The sequence below is a fragment of the Rhinopithecus roxellana genome, chromosome 6 (genome assembly GCF_007565055.1).
Source record: "Rhinopithecus roxellana isolate Shanxi Qingling chromosome 6, ASM756505v1, whole genome shotgun sequence".
In the NCBI taxonomy this organism is placed as follows: domain Eukaryota; kingdom Metazoa; phylum Chordata; class Mammalia; order Primates; family Cercopithecidae; genus Rhinopithecus; species Rhinopithecus roxellana.
The window spans coordinates 26,266,188-26,283,210 of NC_044554.1; the positions used below are offsets into that span (position 1 = coordinate 26,266,188).

Below are 17,023 nucleotides of genomic sequence, written 5' to 3' on the forward strand. Positions count from 1 at the left end.
TGTATTTAATTAATATGCCATTTTGCCTTTCATTTTGGCGCGGGGAGCCATGATTTTAGAGGGTGTGAAACAGCGAGCAGCTGGGGAAAGAATGAATACCCAGAACCCAGTGCCAGGATTAACATACTGATGCAGATATTCTGAGAAGGGATCTTTTGAGGCAGGTTAAAAGGAAATGCCAAGTGGAAGCAAAGCCGACCTTGCACTAGCACGTGATACTATTCAAGGAGGCGCTTGGCCTCACTCTGCTGCATTTTGCTCTTGGATTGCCAGCTGCTTCAAGCCAGCTGCTTCAGCACAGCTCAAATGAAGGAAATAATATTCACTATATATTGTGTATTTGAAAATCCGCTGATAATTTCAAAAGCTTAGAATGTTGACAGTAGCCTGTAGACAAAAATTTAAAACTTAATGATCAAAAAGGAAAATATATCCTTCCTCCCTTTGCAGAATTATTTTTAAAAGATTGTGGCTTGCCTGTTTGGGCAATATTCAGAAGACAGGGGGAAAACATTTTTTACTTTTTATTATAATATGATTAGATATAATGGAATTTAGTAAGTACATTGCAACAATGAATTTAATTGGGCATACAGTATAACTATTTTAAGTTTTCTGGATGTAGATTTTGCAGAAAGAGGAAGTAAATACTGGAATTTAAATGCCATTTTCCAATGGACATTCCAAATAGGAGCTTGAGATGTAATTCATTTTTTCCCCTCTACTGTCAATTGTCCCCTTACATCATAAACTTGATGTCTAGCAAGAGACAATATCACTCCTTTTTGTGTTCTTTTGGTTGATTGTTAACTGGAAGATCCCCCTAACTTGTTACTTCCTGTGGAGACTTTGGGTGATAACCAAGAAACAAGTACTTAAGAGCTTTAGTAATTGATATGAACCCACCAGGTGCCTGTAGAAGCACAGTTTGGTTTATGGGTTACCAGAGTGCCCCTGTTGAGCTTTGCCCCAGGTCCTACTGTGTATTTTAGGCTCTTCACTTCATTTTGGTACTTCTCAAAAGCCCTAGAGACAGAGATGGGAATGGATGCCCTTGGCAGCTGGACCACAGGCAAAAGCAGCTCACTGCTGAAACACTATACCCTTGAAGTCCTTTTATTTATTTATTTATTTATTTATTTATTTATTTATTTTTTTGAGACGGAGTCTCGCTCTATCGCCCAGGCTGGAGTGGGGTGGCCGGATCTCAGCTCACTGCAAGCTCTGCCTCCCGGGTTTACGCCATTCTCCTGCCTCAGCCTCCCGAGTAGCTGGGACTACAGGCGCCCGCCACCTCGCCCGGCTAGTTTTTTGTATTTTTTAGTAGAGACGGGGTTTCACGGTGTTAGCCAGGATGGTCTCGATCTCCTGACCTCGTGATCCACCCGTCTCAGACTCCCAAAGTGCTGGGATTACAGGCTTGAGCCACCGCGCCTGGCGAAGTCCTTTTAAATTAGGTTAATTTTGCACTTTACCCTGCAATATATTCATGATTACTTTAATATAATACAGTTAATTTTCTAATCACCAAATGAAATTGATGCTCTAGGAAGGCATGGCATGTTTAAATTGGGGCTTCTTGATGTTTTATGTACCTGCACTGGAGAATTGTGGACTTAGCGTGGCTGTAGGGGAAATTCTTTTAGTCCTTTCTTTGAAATGGACCTGATAGATACAAATAACTTTCAGGACATTTGGTGATAGAATTTGGTTAATTAGCAGCTTGTTTCAGCTTTCTACTCTGAGTGTTGTGAAAAGAGGCCAGACTTAAAGTTCAGTGAGTTCAAGACCTGGTTCATTATTAATTTGTGATGTTGTACACATCATTAACATCTTCAGGCCTGTTTCTCATCTGTACAATGAGGTGATGAACCATAAAATATAAAGCACCATTTTCTAAATTATGTTTTGTGAATGATTATTTGCAAAAGGTATTCTAAGGGTGGTTGTCAGGAGGAGAGGGAAATAGGAGGAGAGGGAAATGGAGAGTTGTGATTTAAAGGGTATAAAGTTTCAGTTTTGCAAGATGAGAAAGTTCTGGAGATTGGTTGCACAACGATGTGAGCATATTTAGCAGTAGTAAATTGTACACTTAAAAATGATTAAGATGGTAAATTTTATGTTATGTGCATTTTACGTGCATTTCAAAACCATTTTAAAAACTATATTCTAAAAGCTCCATCTTTAAATAAATATTAATTTGTATTACACCCTCCTGCTGGAGAATGACATTGCATTCAACATATCCAAATGTCTTAGACATCCTGGACTTAAAAAAAAACAAACAACTTTTAAACTTTAATCCAGTATTTCTCAAATTCCTTCTCCCAATTAATTTAACATCTCTTAATGTTCTATGGAACTTACACTTGAAGGAGTCCCATTTGGGAAAAAGTTATCTGGGGTCTTTCCAGTTCAAACATGTTTTTATTCCTCAAAGACACCGTATGGGCTATGCCAAAGTAAGATATTTGATAAAGATTAATTCAGGCCTTCCCAACCTTTTCCATTATCATGGCACGTATAGAAAGTAATATTTGCATGGCACACTGGGGTAAACCGAGAAGGTGGCTTAGGGCTGAGGAGCACGATAACTCAGTTACACCCTTGGATAAAGATCTGTAACCAGGTGTTTAAAAAGTTATCACTGAGGAAGCTGCGTGACATAGCTTGTTCTCCAGATGTCATTAGTTAGCATGTTTGGTCTGTCAGAGAAGCATTAGAGGCAGATCATACAAAAGTCTATGCTATTTGGTTTGCCTTGGCAGCAATTTATTTTCCACTTTAGAGGAACCAGAAACTCTTCTGATTACATATGGCTGTGGATATTACTGGTCATTAGACCTAACTGGCAATCCCTCGTGATATGAGAGTGAGGGATGAGAGGTTTCCAGGAGGATAATACTCTTCCACAGTCTATTTAATATACTCAAGTGATGAATTCAGCACCCTCCTATTTTTAAAGCGAGAGCATATATCCTAATATCGTAAGCAGAATAATTCTCATTTAATGGGGGAAATTTTTTTCAACTTCACATTTTTTAGAGGAACAAGTATTTGGTGTAGTAATAGGTATTGGATGTGGGGAGAAAAGGATGTTTATATTAATACATTCTTAAAAGAAATATAGCATAGATCAGTAAGTGAGATCAACATTTTTTATGGTTCAGGCCTTTTTCTGAAGTCATATTCAGCCCTTTCTCTCCACTCTATTCCTCAGTTAGTATCATTCTATAGTGTCACATCTTCTGAATGGCTTACTTAAAGATTCTAGACTGATGGAAAAACAAACAGACAAACAAGAAATTGATTAGATTTGACAATGGCCTACATCATTGTTCAGTTAGTATTTTTATTCAGCTCACCTAGAAACTAAGCAGTCATGATCCACTTAGTAACAGATGTTTTGATTTCAGACATGCCAGGTCTTCCCCAGATTATCTTTTGTACTTACTGTCATTTTTCCCTTAAAACAACTTTTTTTGGTCTTAGTCTTTACTGTCTTCTCTGAGAATCCTATTAGAGTTTAAGATTTAAAACCAGATGTAGAACTACATCCTTGCTTAGTGTCAGGGAGCCACTGTGAAATCCCATTGACAACCTACTCTGGGCTTTAGAGCCAGAAGTTTAATTACCACCTATTGAGCAAGTTTGATTTGTCACTTCTTGGGTTCTGGCCAGGCAGAGCTAATTCCTCCTAGCAGAGCAAGACTGGTGGGCAGAAGCCAGAATTGAGAAAGTGATGCAGTCACTTCAGCTTGTCCAGCTTCAGGCGTGGATGAAGGGAGTTAAGTGTGCCAGATTAAGTCCAAAGTGGCACACAAGCATGAGGGGCAATAGGGGCACCTGGTAAACCACAGCAAGAGGGAGTCTGCAACAAAGAAAGGGGGAGCGTGGTGACCAGCAAGGAGCAAGGGCTTGCAATTTTCAGAAGTCCAGGCAAGCTGTGCTGGCACCAGACAGGAAACATTGAGGCTGGGCTTCAGTCAGAGGCTGGCTTCAGCCTTTGAAGAAGACTGACAGGGGATATTAAGCAGTTACTGGAATGAGACCTGTAAAAAAGGCAGAAGAAAATCAGTAATAACAACTGAATAATAACAACTGAAGAAATCAGTAGACTATTTAACCACATCCGTAGGCCTCTACACAATCTAGTACTGTGGAGTATTAAATGAATGAGATAGATTTAGAAATAAAAAACCATCCATGGTATATTAAGGAAAATTCAAATCATAGTATATTACATAATATGTTAGTGAAAGGAACTTTGGGACATGGTAATGTAGAACTCTGTTCAAATGAATGATACAAACACCTTAGGCATACTTTATAGGGACAGATATACTTTGTTTGCCTTTTATTTTCATCCATATATCCTGAGGAAGGTCCACAATTATTGAATAATAACTGCCTAAAGTGGCAAAATGTCTCTGGTACTCCTGAAAAGAGGCAGCTTATTGTGGAGGGGGCATTGTGAGTGGTTAGGGGCACAAACTTTGGATCCCAACTACCCGGGTTTAAATCTTGTTTCTACTATGGACTACTCGTATGATTCTGAGTAAGTCCTTAACTTCTCTATACCTGTTACCCATCTGTAAAAGGGGGACAGTAGTAGTACATACCTCAGAGGGTAGTTACGAGAATTGAGTAATAATAATATTTTTAAAATCTGTGGAAAAGTATCTGGCCTATAATTAGCCCTATAAATGTTTGTTAAGCAAATACACAAATAAAATACGTACTTTCCCAGCTTCCAGGAATCAGGAACTAACCTTAGACATTGCATCTCATGTGGATATTGTTCTCATGGAACATTATCCACATGATACATTTCTTAAAGTATTGTTTTAAGCACTGTGGAAAAAATGATAGTTAAAATTGTTAGCAGATCATGGAATTGGATTTTTGACCTCAATCCTTTTGAAATTAAGAAAAAAAATTACACTAGTTACTTTAAACTGGCTATTCTGTATGTTTGTACTCCAGCGATATAGAAAGTAGATATTGTTATATGATTTCCTAGATACAATTAATCTAGGCCGGGCATGGTGGCTCACACTTGTATTCCCAACACTTTGGGAGGCCAAGGCGGGTGGATCACTTGAGGCCAGGAGTTCGAGATTGGCCAACATGGTGAAACCCTGTCTCTACTAAAAATACAAAAATTATCCAGATGTGATGGCTACTTGGTTGGGAGGTTGGGGCAGGAGAATCGCTTGAACCCAGGAGGCGGAGGTTGTGGTGAACTGAGATTGTGCCACTGCACTCCAGCCTGGGCAATAGAGTGAGACCCTGTCTCAAAAACAAGCTACTATCTTGTTTAGATAGCAGATCTTGTCCCCCTCATAGAGTGCTTTGGCAGTTAGGAAAAGTAAATCACACCGAAACTATTTATGGTGACCCCCCTCACCTCACACACTATGAGCTAGTTAGACAGAAGATAATGCAATTTACAAATATCTGTGGGTGGCCAGGCCTGATTAGTACATGTAAAAGAAAAGTCATTAGATACACTGTGACTTCAAATAATGAGGCAGGGTAATAGGATTTGTTTTAATAAGATTTTGAGAGATTAAACCTCCTAAATCTTTGTAATTCTGTCAGGTAAAGTTAAGGAAACCAGCACTCCACAACATAAACAATGGTGTTCTATTTAGAACCCCTGCAAAATTAGATGTGATTGACTTCTCCTAAGACATTGAGCTGTAGTTAGTTGACATGTTTGTTTGCTAGTAAGTAGTGGTGCTATGGTGAATAATGCTCTTTTTGTATTTGTACTCTTTTTGGTACAGATATATAGTACAAAAATATAATCATAGAATAATTTCAAATTAATTAGTATTGCAGCTGAACTATGTGATGCTATCACAATTTGGGTTAGTGGATGAATTCAGTAATTTTGGGCGCCATTCATCCTTTCTAGCTTAAATCCAATAACTAAATATTTAAAAACTTTCTTTTGTTGATAAAGGTGATACCAATGGTATGCTAATATGGTGAGGATAATTTCTATCCCTTCCTAAGGATTTTTGTGAGGAATAAAGATGAAAATAATTACTCTAAAACATACTGCAAAAAATCTATTAAAATATATCCTATTCATGAAAATTTATATTAATGACCAGTATCCTTAATGTTACTTAAGTTCATAAGCACTCATAGTTCAAAGGTTTATTTTTTTCTTATTTTGAATATATATTATAACCACTGAACTCAACATAGTGACAATTTTTACTTTGTTTCATGGTAGAAGTTGTATCTAAAGAAATAAAGGAGTGGAGGTAGGTAGAGAAGGATTAGAATGGGAGGTAGAGCTATACGTTTCTTTGCTCCCAAATTAAGATATTTGGACTAATTGTAAGATTAAGAAGTTCAGCCTCTCAGCACAGCCCATTGTTTCCCTGCCATCTACTCCTCTGGATGTCGAGGAGTAAGGGAAGGAAAGATGTGTTTCTTTGCTCTCCTCATTGTACTTTTTCCTGCTCCCAGGCCTGTTCGTGTGAGGCCTGAACCAGTGTGAAAAAAGACAGCCGGAGAACATACATCCTCTCATCTCCCTGCCTTTAGAGTTTTCTAGAACAGTTGCTTCATAAATTGCAGGGGATTCCCATAACTCAGTAATTTATCCTGATCTTCCTTAAAAATGAGAGAATTTCAAGATACCTTATTTTGAAACCAATTGCCCCATAGGCTGTTCTTTTTGATAGACATAGAAATTGACCCTTCTGGCATTAAAAATGTTGAAACATATTTGATTTCTCTGAGTTCCTTCCTCAGGAAACAACCTTTAGGCCTCTCACAAAAAGTATCAAAGAACTGAAACCACATCACTGCACCATATGCCAAGAGATCCCCTCATTCACCATGTTTGCTTCTTTGCCCCTCTCAACTTCCTGGTTTTTTACACATTGTTACGTTGCTTACCTGCTATATAAACCGCTGATTTTAGTCGGTCAGGGAGATGGATTTGAGAGTGAGCTCCCATCTCCTGAGCTACAGCACCTGATGAAAGCCTTGTTCCTTGGCAATACTTGCCACGTTAGTGATTGACTTTCTGTGTGGCGCGCAGCAGGACCTAGACCAAACCTCTGGTGTTTCAGTAACAATTTAAAAAATAGATTATGGATTATAAAACAAAGGTACAGAAAGTATCTTGATAAATCTTTGGTGAAACTGAAAGTAGATTTTTCATTTCCAGATTATCAATTTGGGATTTAGCTAATCAGGATACCTTAAATTTACAAATTAGTCAATCCATATGTGTATGTATACACATACACCCAAAGCTTCTTAGTATTTCTCACTACTGAGGCAGGATATTTCCTTGATGCCTTCCTGGGACTTGGGACAGGGATGCCTTGTTTGCTCAGCCCGCTGCTTTCAACTCCTCATGGGAGGGAGTGTGCAAGCAAATGAGGCAGGAACTGAAGTGCACAAGTGCTGGAGTCTGCTGGCCACTTGGGCACCAGCAGGATCAAACTCCACTCAGACCCACTGCGTTCCACCCCTTGTGGGAGGTGAGTGGGTACAGGAGCTGGAGCGAGCACTTTTGGGCACTGGCAGGAGCGAACTCTGTGCAGGCCCTGCGGCAGCATCCAGGCAGGGTCCCTGCGGCAGCATCCAGGCAGGGTCCCTGCGGCAGCATCCAGGCAGCGTCCCTGCGGCAGCATCCAGGCAGCGTCCCTGCGGCAGCATCCAGGCAGCGTCCCTGCGGCAGCATCCAGGCAGCGTCCCTGCGGCAGCATCCAGGCAGCGTCCCTGCGACTCCTGAAGCCCCAGGAGGCATTTTACAGAGCCCTTTTAGCTCTGCCGTCCATGGATGGCTTGAGTGTTAACAGCTCAGAGGGCCCTCCACCCTTTCACGTGAGGTGGCTGTTCTCTGCCAGTGAGGGCAAAGGGCCGGGGTATCAGCCTTTTGTATCTGCACTCATGGCTCCTGAGTTCTTGCCTGGCGTCCAAGAGAAACAAGGTTACATGAACAAATTGGATGGTAAATGTGGGAAATTTTTCTTGAGGATGAAAGTGGCTCTCAGTGGAAAGGAGAGCTGAAAAGGGGACACGGGAGTAGGTAATCTTCTCCTGGAGTCTGGCTCTCTCCAGTCGGATTCTTTTCCAAAGTTACGTCCTCAAGCTGTGTCTCTGAAGTCAAGCCACTTCTCTCCGATGTCCAGCTGTGGTCTCTGCTGTCCAGCTGCTTCTCCTCTCTCTGCTGGCTGAGACGGGAGTTTTTATAGGCACAGGATGCAGGGTGGGGCAGACCATGGGCAGTTTAGGAAAAGGGAACATTTGAGTGGGAAAACAGGGATATAAGTTCTAACTTTGGGCCATGGTTTCAGGTTTTTCAGCTTGAGGGTGGGGCTTTGCCATGGACCTGCCCTTTTCTGCCTAGAATTTCTCTGCTTCCTGTCTTCATCATCAGGAATTCCTAGTGATTTATACATATTGTCTTATTATTTTCTATAACATCACTTAGAGGAAGGTAGAAGTATAACATGTAAGTCTATGACAGGGTATGGCTAGCATACAAATTTATTGAAGATCCTAAAGGACTGTCCTCAAACCAGAGAAAGAGTGACATTTAGGAATCCAGTAACTGCTTTTATGCTACTGAAGACATTGTGTTAAATAGGTGTTATAATGCAAGCCATAATAGCGCCAGATGAGAATTTCATTAAATTTAACCATTTAGAATGGATAATATGTTGTAGTAGTAATAATAGTTATTATAGGCAGCATGTGGGTTTGCCTCATTTTAAGCAAACCTGAAAAAAATGCATATATTATCAAATTTTTGGATTTTTGCCAATGTAATCAGTGTGGGTTTGAGTTCTGTTGTGAAAGAGGTATTGATTTCTTTCTTTTTCTTTTTTCTTTCTTTCTTTTTTTTTTTTTTTTGAGACAGGGTCTTGCTCTGTCACCCAGGCTGGAATGTGATATTGATTTCTAAGAACTCTATTTATTAGTGAGATTAGCCCTTTGTGATATGAGTTGCAAAAGTTTTTGGATTCCTCACTTAAATGCTATGCTAGAGTAGTCATTAGAGATTTGTCATTTGTCTTAGAGGTGAAAAGAGCCTTGTAGTCCAAATCTCTCAATCTATAGATAAGAAAAATTGACCCAGAGACATTAAGCTGTTAGCCCAAGAGAGAGCAAATCTGATCCCTAAATCTTTTCTAGGAAACAAGGTTCCATGTGGCTACAAGGGACTGAAGGACAGAGGGAAGAACTCATAGTTGCAGCCATGTTCATGTAGTAGTTTTATACAACTGGCATCGAATCCAAAGCATAGCTTGTAACTCCTTGATGTTGAGAAGGTACAGCTGGGCATTTTAACAGTTTAACAGTAGAATAGAAAAGTAAAGATTTCAAAAACTAGAATTATGTTTTTACAACCTTAGTTTTAGGAGCATTGCTGATTAGTTGCTAATTAATCCATCTCTCTGGTGAAAGATTAGTAGCATTATTGGGTTATAATATAACCCAATAAGCATTGTGAATCCAAGTTAACATGTTACTTTCATTCTTTCTAATGTAATTATTATGCTATTATCAATTTGTTACCATGCAGTAATCATGCAGTTTTAAGTAACTGCTTAAAACCCAGAGTGAGGCATAGAAATTTATGTCCAGTTGGACAGAGCTGAATGTCAGCTACATGGTAGCAAGATAGATGCTTTGCATCAGGGTCATTTGTACTGTTACAAAGCTTGAAAAAGAATAGAACAAAAAGAGTCATGGTTGTATGGATGTCTTTATGGGTGATAAACTTTGAATTAGCATATGTAGGACATTCTAGTACAATTAATAACTACTCTGTTAGTTAATTGGTTGGGGTGAATTCTCTTTTAGTGTTTCGTTTACCTTATAATTAGCTGTAACTCAGCAATTAAGTCACGACACCAGCCCACTGTGACACTGAAGGATGGAGGATAGTGCTTGGGTGGGGGAGCATAGTGCTTGGATGCATTCTGCTCATCTTAAATCAGACTTGTTGGCTTCCTAAGTGCCTCTCATTGTCTTTTAGGTTCTTGAATAAGTCTACGTGTTATTCATATATAGTCATAAATGCACTGAAACAAATGTCGTCCGCCCCATGAATCTGCAGGTTCCACACCTGCGGATTCAGTCAATGGCGTATTGAAAATAATATTCTGAAAAAAATGCATAGTTGCGTCTGTACTAAACATGTACAGCATTTGTTTTTTACTCATTATTCCCTAAACAATACAATAAAACAACTATTTATGTAGCATTTATATTGTCTTAGGTATTATAAGTAATCTAGATATGGTTTAAAGTATACAAGAGGATGTGCATAAGTTATATGCAAACACTATGACATTTTATGTAACGGACTTGAGCATCCTCTGCTTTTGGGGTCCACAGGGTGAGGGGATTCCTAGAACCAGTCCTCCATGGGCACAGAGGGACAACTATAATTTCATACAGGATTTTGTGATTGTAGTAAACAATAAAAATGGTTTCATGTTCATGTACCGTCTTTCTAAAACTAGAATTTAGATTACATATACATGTATAAATACTTTTCCTCATTGGTTCTTTTAGAAAAACTTTTTAAGATAGGATGATTTTGTTCTTGATGTTGTTGTTGCTATTATTCTGTCAACTTATTCTTAAATATCTTGTTTTAACTAAAGTAAAACTGAATTAAAAAAAAAATTCACCTAAATTCCTGCTTTAGAAAAAACAGCCTGTATTGGTTGTTTTTAAAGCTATATATGCTTTTATTTGTTACCAAAATAAAACAAGTGCGTTTAAAAATATTTAAGACTAGAAGGAATGGAAAAAGTGTGTAAAATAAAAGTTCCATGTAATTCTATCCTCCAAAGATAACTACTTAATGGATTCTAGTTTTATGTCATGCTTTAGAAACCTTTTCTCCTGCTGATTAAAATACACCACTAGCACATATAGTAGAACATTTCAAGTCTGTAGTGAAGAAAAAAAATCACTCATAATTCTACCATTCAGAGGTGAGCACTACTGGAATGTTTGTCCTTCTATTTTTCAGTGATATATGTGTTACAGAAACTGTACTTATGTTTATGTACCTATACAGATAGCTAATGTATCATCTATACACTTTAAACAAAAGATGTCAAACTACACACACTTATATAATTTGCTTTTTAAACTAAAATGGAGTGATCGTGTTCCCGTCATTTGTAACTTGATTTTTAATGGCTGCATACAATTATATCATATAGAGATTTAATATTTAACCATTTTTCTTGTTGTATATTTAGTTTTTTGTTTTTTTTTTTGCTTTTGCAAATAATATATTTATAGATATATTTTTGCTGAATATCCTTGAAGATAAATACTTGTACATACCTATTATTATCTCCTTAGGTTAAATTCCCACGTGTAGTGATTTTTAAAGAACGACAAAAATATGCTCAATTCACATGTACGAACTTATGGGATTGATGAGTGGATGAGCAAGATCCCATCAGATTTTTAGAATGACTTTAGCAAGTAAATTTGAAGATTCCAAATTTCAGGCTTTTAATATAAATAGATAATCTTCTAGCCTTAAACATTCTGCATGTAGGTACTTAAATATTTTGGCAGAGTATGTATTAATAATCACCACATTTGTGCAGAGGAAGCCTGTTGTGCATATTTTAATACCACCTTTATTTATGTCACTGAGTTTTCTATCCATTCATTGTTTGGAACTGTGTATATCACACCAAAATCCAAATCCAAAGTGAAAAACATAGTCAAACACAGGTGTTGTGGGATACACAGAAACAAGCAAAACTAGATTTTCTTGGAGAAAAAGGATATGATGACTTCCCAGGATGCTTTAAATTTCTTTCTTGTTTTTGGCTGACCTCACTCTAGGAAGAGAAAATAAATTATATTGGTTATTTTATTTCCAAATAAAAGCAAAAGAATTATAACTTATAAAATAACTTAAAATGTAAATAAAAAATATAAAATAATATGACTTAAAATATAAAAGGGTATTACCTCAAATGTTGATTAAAACAATAGTTAGATGACTAGAATAAAATTTTGACTTTAAAATGTAGAAACTATAATAGCTACTGTTTAGTGAGCTCATAGTAGGTACCTAACATGACCCCAAGAGCTTCTTTTCATTCTTACTAATCTTTATTAAGGCCAGGATAATAATATATGCATGGCAGGTCTGAATGCTTCAATTTTAAATGCTTCTCCAATTATTCATCTTTTTGATGTTTTAGATCCAGGAAACCTTTGAATGCCTCCCCACAATTTATTAAATTTTTTCAATGTGGTAATCATTTTCTTTACAATTTTTATAGAAATTATTTTAAGTGTGATTTGGCATGACCTGTAGCAGAAATTTTAATCATTTCATTAATCTTTTTACTACCATTGTTTGTCTGAGACATAATGATTTTTCTGACTTCAGTGACACCTGGAATGAAACCAGTACTCTATGGTTTCAAGTAGTTTTTGTCTAAATGATTTTATTTTAGAATTTATGTTTTGCCAGAGTGAAATGAGCAATTCAGATGTAATAGGGAGTGACTGTACAGTAATGAGTTTTGTTTCTAGCTAGCTATTTTTATCCAAGGAATTGGTATTCTCTAAAATGACAATTGTAAAAAATGACTAAAATTATTTTTGAAGCATTTTTATTTAGACTTGATATACCAGGGTTCCACTAGAGAAACAGAATCAGTAGGCTATGCACACATACACTGAGACAGAGAGAGAGAGAGAGAAGAGAGAGAGAGAGAGAGAGAGAGAGGGGAGAGAGAGAGAGAAAGAAAGAAAAGCAACGAGCTGGCTTCCAGGATTTTGGGGGCTGGCTAGCCAAGTCTGAAATGGGTAGGGTGGGTCATTAATCAGGCAGGGCAGGCTGGAACTCTTGTGTCTAAGCTGAAGCGGCTGTCTGCAGGTCAAATTTCTTTATCAGAGAAGCCTCAGCTCTGCTATTAAGGCCTTCGAATGGATTGAACCAGGCCCACCCAGGTTATCTAGGATAATCTTTACTTAAAGTCAATGGATTGTGTATTTTAATCACATCTACCAAATACCTTCCCAGCAATACTTAGTGTTTGATTTAATAGCTAGGGGCTGTAGTCTACCCATGTTGATACACAAAATCTCACCATCACTCTTGATATCTGAACTAGTTGAATGCTCATATAGAAACACCCACTTCATTAATAGGTAGTCATAATTTATCCATGAGAAAAACCATGTATTGTCTATGACTGCTTTCATGCTACAACAGCTGACTACTTAATGCTGGTACTAGTTTGGGCTATACACAGTTTGCACGTTACTAAAAGTAAAAATCTACCTTAGAAATACTAATATTTACCAGAGTTGAGAATATTGAAAAGAAGGTATGCTAGGCTACATTTAGGACTTTTATAAAGGTTTGAGGAATGGGAGCATCACTGGGACACTGATGACTTCCCAAATGATGTAATGGGGCAAACAGTCATTTAAAGCTTTGCTTCTTAAGCCGGGCTCATAACTCCCCTTAAATATATTCTTATTTTATTCAGCCATTAGTAGAAAATACCAGAGAAGCATTGCTTTTATTTAAGGTAAACCAGGGGTCAGCCAACTGTTTTCTGTAAAGAGCCAGTTAGTAAATATTTTCAGCTTTGCAGGCTGCACAGTTTGTTACACTATTTAACTCAGTTGTTGTAGCATGAAAGCGGTCATAGACAATACATGAACTAACAAGCATGGCTGTGTTTATAAAATGTATTTACTAACACAGGCAGTGGGCTGGATTTTGCCTGCCGGCTGCATTTTCCTATCCCTGATGTAGACAGGTCTGGTGTATTGGTTTAATAGTCACTCTGCTTGTAATACCATACATATCTAGTGACAGGATGTATTTCAGCACGGTTTAGGAACTGGTCAACTATTGAACACCTTCCATTTTTCTGCTATTTTATTTTATTTCATTTTATTTTATGTTGAGGTGGAGTTTCACTCTTGTCACTCAGGCTGTAGTGCAATGGCACGATCTTGGCTCACTGTAGCCTCCACCTCCCAGTTTCAGGCGATTCTCTTGCTTCAGCTTCTGCAGTAGCAAGGATTACAGGCACCCACAACCACACCTGGCTAATTTACACACACACACATATATATATTTTATTTTTATTTTTATTTTTGAGACAGAGTTTCGCTCTTGTCACCCAGGCTGAAGTGCAGTGTCACAGTCTTGGCTCACTGCAACCTCTGCCTCTCTGGTTCAAGTGATTCTCCTGCCTCAGCTTCCCGAGTAGCTGAGATTACAGGAGCCTGCCACCATGCCCGGCTAATTTTTTGTATTTTTAGTAGGGACGAGGTTTCACCATGTTGGCCAGGCTGGTCTCAAAACTCCAGACCTCTGGTAATCCACCTGCCTCAGCCTCCTAAAGTGCTGGGATTACAGCTGTGAGCCACTGCACCTGGCCACATTTCTCTGCTATTTTAATAAGAACATGGAATAGAATAAGTACAGGAATGGGGTTGTGTTCAATCTATCAGGGGATTAAAGCTATTATTTATAAAATTATTAGCACACAATATAGAGTTATATATTTTTATATGTGATTGTGTAACATATGACTTGTCTGTTAAATATGTGTAATGAAGCATATTCTCTCAATTCTCAAGAAAGAAAAAAAAAAAAAAGTAAGCATTCATGTTTGTTTTGTGGCTCAGCACAGAAGCTAGGCCAGGTGCAGAGATTTCCTTGTGAGCATATGGAGGCAGCACCGTAAGGCAAGCTGGTGGTTGCCAACTTCCTGGCTTTGGTTCCGTCTCCCATCTTCTCCTTATTAACAAGTGACAATAATCAGAGAAAAAGGAAGCTGAAGAATTATTTGAGCATATATGTAGATGACATAGGCATTTGATAGAATATCATAGACATCCAAATACTTGAGTTTGAGATTCTGAATTTGGTAGCAAAAATGCTACTTTTTACTCTAACACTCTGTAGTCAATTATAGTTCAGGCACAGGCTAAGAAATCAGCAGATTTTCCAATTCTTAGAAAATGACCTAGGGAATAGCACTTACCATCTTTAGGTATTAGTTTCTTCATCTGTTTTAGTAATGCCTTGTGTCAGTGATCTTTAAGCTGGAGCAGATCAATTCCCTTGTATTAGAAAGATGACTCAGGTGGCAGTGTAGAGTTTGGGCTAGATTGAGTGCTGAGAGATGGCGTCTAGGAGACAGGTTGGGGGGATATGATCATCCAGGTAAGAGAAAGGAAGATTGGACCACTGAGGTCAGCACAGATGGAAAGAAATGAACCTACTGGAAACACCTGTGAACACATGCTTGGGTACATGCTTTATGTGAACCCAGGGTGAGTAATGCTGTCGGATCCTTCCAGTGTAAGAAGCCCTTAGAACAATGGTTGGGAACTCAGGCTTCAGCACTGGTTGTACCTGAATTCATATCCTGGGTCTGCCACTGTCTATCTGCGTGACTTTGGACAAGTGACTTAAGTGATTTAATCTTCACTTTCTTATCTCTAGACACAGGCAGGATAATAACACAAAATTGTGAAAATTTACTAAGACACAATGTAAAACATTTAGCCCATTGCCGGTTGTTTTATGAAGATTCTATGAGTGTTTGCTACTATTATTATTATTATTATTATTATTATTATTATTTGTGGGAGGAAGTAAAGTTCAAGTACCAATAATAATTTTCAACCATTACAAATTGTGATTATATGAAAGTTTTAAAAATTTCTCAGGAACCAGGGAGCATTCTATTTTTTATTCTAATCTGAGAATAAAATTATATTTTATGTTTTTACTTTTCTCAAAAGTGGTAGGAGCAAATCGATTTTAGGTTGTCATTTTTTCTGTTTCCAGGTTTTTAGAACAGTAGATAACTGTTCTCTGTAATTTGGTATCTCTATCTGTGTAATGCTTAAGTCAGTCCTGGTGGTTGGTCCTAAGAAAAGGAAAATAAGAGGCAAATACATATTGATTCTGTACAAAAAAAAGAAGAAGGGAAGGGGGAAAAACATCAAAAGTCACTAGTGCTCTGTGACAGAAGGGAAAAAGGTTATGTTTCATACTACACTGAGGTAGACTTTATGTTAAAAACATACTCTCACCAATACACTGCAAGTCGAATTTTTTTTGAAAATTTCTTTTCATCAGCTAAGTTCTTATTTTATTTTCTCTGCAGCTGTTGGTCTGTCTCATGTTACATTCCCATCATTTCTGTATCTGGTTTTGCCTGTGATGAAGCTGAAAAATGTCTCATTTTAATGGTTTCTGTGTTTTGTGTCTGTCTGTTTTCCAGTTTTGAGACATTTAAACCAGTAGTCATGTCATCTCATGTAATGACATGTCTCTCTGCTTATTCTCCCTTCTGTTAGCAAACAGTATTTATGGTTAGTGTCTGTGTGTATGTGTGCGATGACTATTTGCTATGCAGTTGCCTAGAGCACTGTGAAACTCCACATATTCAATGGAGTGGTTTCTTTTTGTTTTTCTGCATGCTATCAAGTACTCTCAAAGTGTTCCTTCTGCTTTTTGCATCAAAGATAGCTGGAGGATAGAAAGGGACATTCTAGTAAATTCTGCTTTCTAGCAAATTGTATATAGAGGTTTTTCTTCCAGTAATGTTTTCCTCCGATTTTTATGTAGAAAGCGTTTTGTTAAAATTCTGGAAATTAAACTCAGAAAGGAAATTAAAAGAAAAGGGAAAAAATGCATCAATTATGACAGATAAGAGGTTAACGTACTTACTAAGAGCTTTTATAAATTAGTGACATTCCAGTAGAAAAAAAGGCAAACAACACGAACCAGTAATTAAATTAAATTTAAAAAATTAATTAAAGCATTAAAAACTAGAGAAAATAGAATTTTAAGCTAGCTAGTAATCAAAGAAATAACCAAACTTCCCTCCCCCTCTCCCCTCCCCTTCCCCACCCTGCCTTCCCCCTTCCCTCCTCCTCCCTTCCCCCTTCCCTCCCCCTCCCCTCCCCTTCCCTTTCCCCTCCCTACCTCCTCCCTACC

General features: G+C 37.9%; 1 protein-coding gene and 1 long non-coding RNA gene across 15 annotated transcripts in view; one reads left to right on the top strand and one right to left on the bottom strand.

The window, feature by feature from the left end:
* Positions 1–17,023, top strand: part of ST7 (suppression of tumorigenicity 7) — a 278,422-nt gene that overhangs the window by 114,588 nt on the left and 146,811 nt on the right. The gene's annotated exons all lie outside the window — the stretch shown is intronic.
* On the bottom strand, positions 2,989–5,618 carry LOC104682629. The gene is made up of 4 exons (XR_750717.2): positions 5,579–5,618; positions 4,743–4,854; positions 3,366–4,052; positions 2,989–3,275 (listed from the first exon to the last, which is right to left on the bottom strand). It is a non-coding gene; the product is annotated as an uncharacterized LOC104682629 (long non-coding RNA).